At 46.6% G+C, this 5,495-nt stretch overlaps 1 pseudogene across 1 annotated transcript; it reads left to right on the forward strand.

Moving 5' to 3' along the window:
• Positions 1-1,297: 1,297 nt before the first annotated feature.
• LOC308515337 (small ribosomal subunit protein eS25-like) lies at positions 1,298-2,504 on the forward strand (annotated as a pseudogene). The gene is made up of 2 exons: positions 1,298-1,623; positions 2,414-2,504. The product of its transcript is annotated as a small ribosomal subunit protein eS25-like (transcript).
• Positions 2,505-5,495: the final 2,991 nt, after the last annotated feature.

Below are 5,495 nucleotides of genomic sequence, written 5' to 3' on the forward strand. Positions count from 1 at the left end.
TTTATCCATTTTGAGGTTTTTTTTGTGTGTATGGAGTAAGTTGGTGGTCTAGTTTCATTTTTTTGCATGTATCTGTCCAATTTTCCCAACACCATTTATTGAAGAGACTGTCTTGACTCCATTGTATGCTCTTGCCTCCTTTGTCAAATATTAATTGAGCATAACGGCTTGGGTCTATTTTTGGGTTCTCTGTTCTGTTACATTGCTCTATATGTCTGTTCTTGTACCAGTACCAGGCAGTTTTGAAAACAGTGGCTTTGTAATATAACTTGATACCTGGTATTGTCATCCCTCCAACTTTATTCTTCTTTCTCAAGATTGCTGTGGCTATTCAGGGTTCTTTTTATTCCATATGAATTTTTGGAGAGTTTGTCCTAAGTCTTTGAAATATGCCATTTGTATTTTAATGGGGATTGTATTAAATCTATAGATTGCTTTGGGTAGTACGGTCATTTTAATGATGTTGATTCTACCATTCCATGAACATGGCATAGTCTTTCATTTGTTTATGTCTTTCTCTACCTCTTTTTTCAATGTCCTGTAGTTTCTGAGTACAGGTCTTTTATCTCCTTAGTTAAGTTTATTCCTAGGTATCTTAATTTTTTGGTGCAATGGTACATGGGATTTTTTTGTTTTGTTTTGTTTCTCTTTCTTTTGAGTTCATTACCGGTGTACAAAAAAGCCATAGATTTCTGGGTGTTAATTTTGTATTCTGCTACATCACCTACTTCTGGGACCTCTTGGGGGATGTTGGAGAGCTGGTTTCGGCCCAATTCCCATAGGCCAGGCCGAGGGCCTCCACTGGTGCACGAATCTGTTCACTGGGCCTCTAGTTTTATTACAATAACATTGAGAAATTGTTGGATACTTACCATGTTTCTACTTGTCCTGGGAGGGATCAGCCTAGTGAAAAAAATGAACTTTTTGGTTTCCTTCCAGTGCAAATATTTACAGGTTGGTACCTGTCCATTTTAGCTTTTCCTGTTTAGTCACTTCTTGTTTCTCCTATAGGTTATTTTTAAATAAATTTTCTAATGGAATATAAACAGAGAAAACTACAGATTTTAACTATACAGCTTGTGAGGATATGAAAGAAAAGGAACCCTCAGGCACTGCTAGTGGGAATGCAGATTGGTGCAGCCACTGTAAAAAATAGTATGGAGTTTCCTCAAAAAAGTAAAAATGGAACTCCCATTTGACCCAGTAATCCCACTTCTAGGAATATATCCCAAGAAATCAGAAACACTAATAGGATCTTGGTGAGACAGCAGCGGAGCCTTGCTCTCCAAGTCTTGCAATGCTTCCCAAGGATGATAAGAAGAAGAAAGATGTTAGAAAGTCTGCCAAGAAAGACAAACACCCCCATGAATAAGTTTGGGGGAAGGCCAAAAAGAAGAAGTCGTTCAAAGGCTAAATTTGGGACAAGCTCAATAACCTAGTCTTGTTTGACAAAGAAGCATATGACAAATTCTATAAGGAAGTTCCCAACTATAAGTTTATAACCTCAGCTGTTGTCTCAGAGAGACTGAAGATTTGCTGCTCCTTGGCCAGGACAGCCCTTCAAGAGCTCCTTAGTAAAGAACTTATTAAATTAGTTTCAAAGCACAGAGCTGCCGGGAGCCGGTCCATGCTTGCTGTTTCAAGGGACCTGGCATATATTGCATACTGTTCTTAATATGTTTGCTCACCTTCTAGGCACTATGTGTTTTAACCAAGGTCTCTGAGAAAGGTTGTTTCCCCAGGTAGGGATTTTCCCCTGAAGTTAAGGAGGGAATAAAACCTCTTAACTAAGTGCCAGGTGGGTAATTAATCACTTTAACTATGAACAATCATGCTTAAGCTACATAATCTTTACTCCCTGGAATGGAGATAAGAAACGCCCTAACCTTTGGAATAGAGATTGATAGGATTGAATCAACTGGTATAAATACAGATGTAACAAGACAGCAAGAGACAGACAGAGAGACAGAACCTAGGCACAGAACCTACACAGAACATTCTCTAGAGACAGAAGAACTTCGCTGGAGAGAACATGGCAAAAGATCCTGGACAGAAACTGGCCTCAGAACCTAGAGACAGAACCTAGCGAGAGAACATGGCAAAAGATCCTGGACTGAACCTGACTATAGAACATGGCAAGAGAACCTGACTAGAACCTGGACCGAACCTGGCTGGAGAACCTGGAGAACCTGGCTGGAGAACCTAGCAAGACAACATGGACACAGAACCTGGCTGGAGATCCTAAGCAGAACCTCTCTGGAGATCCAGACCAGAACTTGGCTGGAGATCCTGGCTGGAGACCCTGGCTAGGCTGCTGATCAACTGAACACTGTCTCCGTGTCCTTCCTTCTTCGCCGACTCCGTCTACGCCTTTGGGAACCCCTGGACCTGCTGGGGCAGGACCCCGGCACAGAGCTCAAGTAATTTATACTAGAAACACCAAAGGTGGGGATGCCCCAGCTGTTGGAGAAATTTCTATAAGATTGAAAAGCAGGAAAAACTAATCTATGGTAATAGATATCAGAATAGTGGTTACTTTTGTGGATAGTGATTGGAAGGAGCTTAATTGGGGCGGGGGGGGGGGGGGCTTCTGTAGGGGTTGCTGTAGGGCTGTAATGTTCTATTTTTTTTCTTTAATAAAGGTTTATTTTTCAAAATGTACAGCCAGTCAGACCTGTTGTTCATGCATCTTCTCCAACAGCTGGGCATCCCCACTTTTGGTGTTGCTGGTGTAAATTATTTGACCTCTGTGCTTTGAAACTAGTTTAATAAAGTCCTTTATTGAGGAGCTCCTGAAGGGCTGCCCTGTGCAAGGAGCAGCGAATCTTCAGTCTTTCCGAGACAACAGCTGAGGCTATTGTGTTAAGGCTATTGCCTGTTGTACTTCGTTATTAATAATTATGTATAACAGGATATTGTAAAAATTAAGTTACAAAATTTTCACTAAAATGTTTCTTTTATATATAGGCTGGGCCACAAACGTATTCGTATTCAACACCCTAGACCGGATGCCTAGGTGGCAACTTTTTTTTAAAGTAAGCTTAAAAAATGTGCATGTCATAGTATTCTCAAAGTGTGAGAATAATAATGTCACATCATGCCTAGTCCTCTGACTCTACTACCAGCATATTGCATAAAATCAACTACTCATCCTATCTAATAAGAGAGAAACATGGTAATTGGCGTATGACCACTACCCTTCCCATTGGCTAATCAGGGCAATATGCAAATTAACTGTCAGCCAAGATGGCGGCTGGCAGCCAGGCAGCTTGAAACTAACATGAGGCTTGCTTGCTTCAGTGACGGAGGACTCCAACGTTCCCCGCCTGCCTTGCAGGCCTCTGAGCTTGCAGTTTAAGAAACACTGTAACATATAGAAGCTAAAAAAAACCCCCAGAAACCAGCTTTCAGCGAGCTGGGGTCTCAGAGCTGGAGTCAGAGCTGGAGTTATACATTGTTTCAATTACCTACTTTCAGCAGTGGAGGCCTAAGAGCTGGAGCCTCAGAGCTAAAGCTGGCCCAGAATTAAAAAAAGAAAAAAGAAAAAAAGGAGCGGTTGGGAGCTTCCATCACCTGCCAGCCTGAAAACAGCCCTCAGCCCCTCACCCAAACTGGCCAGGCACCCCAGTGGGGACCCCCACCCTGAAGAGTGTGTGACCAGCTGCAAACAGCCATCATCCCCTCACCCAGGCTGGCCAGGCACCCCAGTGGGGACCCCCACCCTGATCCAGGACACCCTTCAGGGCAAACCAGCCAGCCCCACCCATGCACCAGGCTTCTACCCTATATAGTAAAAGGGTAATATGCCTCACAGCACCTGGATCAGCGGATCCGAGAGGCCTCCCGGCACCGGGATCAGCATGACAGGGGGCAGCGCCCAAACCCCCTGATCGCCCTGCAGCTCTGTGTGTGACAGGGGGCGGGGCCACAACCTCCCTATCGGCCCTGCTCTGTTTGTGACAGGGGAAGGTGCCCCAACCTCCTGATCAGCCCTGCTCTGTGCCTGATACGGGGGAGCTCCCCAACCTCTGATGGCCCTCTGTGTGTGACAGGGTGCGGCGCCCCAACCCGCCCCACCCCCTCCCCCACGGGCCCTGCTCTGTGTGTGACAGGGTAGAGCCATAACCTCCCCATCGGCCCTGCCCTGAGTGTGAGAGTGGCGGCACCCCAACCCCCTGATCAGCCCTGCTCTGTGGGTGATAGAGGGCGGCGCCACAACCCCCCCCCCCCCCCCCCACGGGCCCTGCTCTGTGTGTGATGGGGTAGAGCCATAACCTCCCCATCGGCCCTGTCCTGAGTGTGACAGTGGCGGCGTCCCAACCCCCTGATCCTCCTTGCTCTGTGTGTGACAGGGGGCTTCGCCCCAACTCCCCTATCAGCCTTATTCTCTGAGTGACAGGGGGTTGCTCCTCAACGCCCTGATGGGCCCTGCTCTGTGCGTGACAGGGGGGAGCTCCCCAACCCCCTAATGGGCCCTGCTCTGTGCGTGACAGGGGGGAGCTCCCCAACCACCAGATTGGCCCTGCTCTGTGCGTGATAGGGGGTGGCGCCGCAACCTCCCCATCGACCCTGCCTTGAGTGTGACAGGGGGCAGCGCCCCAACACCCCAATCGGCCCTGCTCTGAGCCCGACCGGGGGCTGCACCTAGGGATTGGGCCTGCCCTCTGCCACCCGGGAGCAGGCCTAAGCCAGCAGGTCGTTATCTCCCCAGGGGTCCCAGACTGAGAGAGGGCACAGGCTTGACTGAGGCACCCCCCCTTCCCCCCGAGTGCACAGATTTTTGTGCACCGGGCCTCTAGTAGTCTATATATGTGTATGCATGTATGTGTGTATAATATTTTCTTTACAACCCGGAATCACACAATATATGCAGTTCTCTATTCTGTTGATCGTCTTTCCCTCATTGAATAACTCATGGGGTCTTCAGGCAACTGCAGTAGCATTTCTCATAAACTTTCCCTAACACCTCTAGTCTGGGTTTTGTGTCTTTCCTCCATAACCTATGTCCCCTATGCCATTTCTCCCTACTGTACTTTTTTAAAAAATTGATTTTCAGAGAGAGAAGAGAGAGAGGTCGATTTGTTGTTCTGTTTATTTACGTATTCATTGGTTGATTCTTGTATGTGTTCTGACCGGGGCTTTAACTGCAACCTTGGTGTATTGGGACGATGTTTTAACCAACTGAGCTACCTGGGCAGAGTTCTTTATTGTGTTTTTATTTACTAGTTTATCTCCCTTACAAGATCTGAATAAGTAGGACCTCTAGTTCAATGCTTAATATACCAAAGGCACTCAATACACATTTGCAGAACACATGAGTGAGTGAGTAAGCTAACTGGGATCAACCCAAAAACTACACGAATGAGGAGCACAATAAGGGGTGTGGTAATCAGACTTGGCTTATAGCTCTCATGCTTGAAGAGGAACTATTATAACTGCTGTTGCTGCTTGAGGAAAGTTCAGCTACTCCACTGACTCCTTCTTTGTCCGGTAAC

The sequence above is a fragment of the Myotis nattereri genome (assembly GCF_964212035.1).
Source record: "Myotis nattereri genome assembly, chromosome: 3".
Classification (NCBI taxonomy): domain Eukaryota; kingdom Metazoa; phylum Chordata; class Mammalia; order Chiroptera; family Vespertilionidae; genus Myotis; species Myotis nattereri.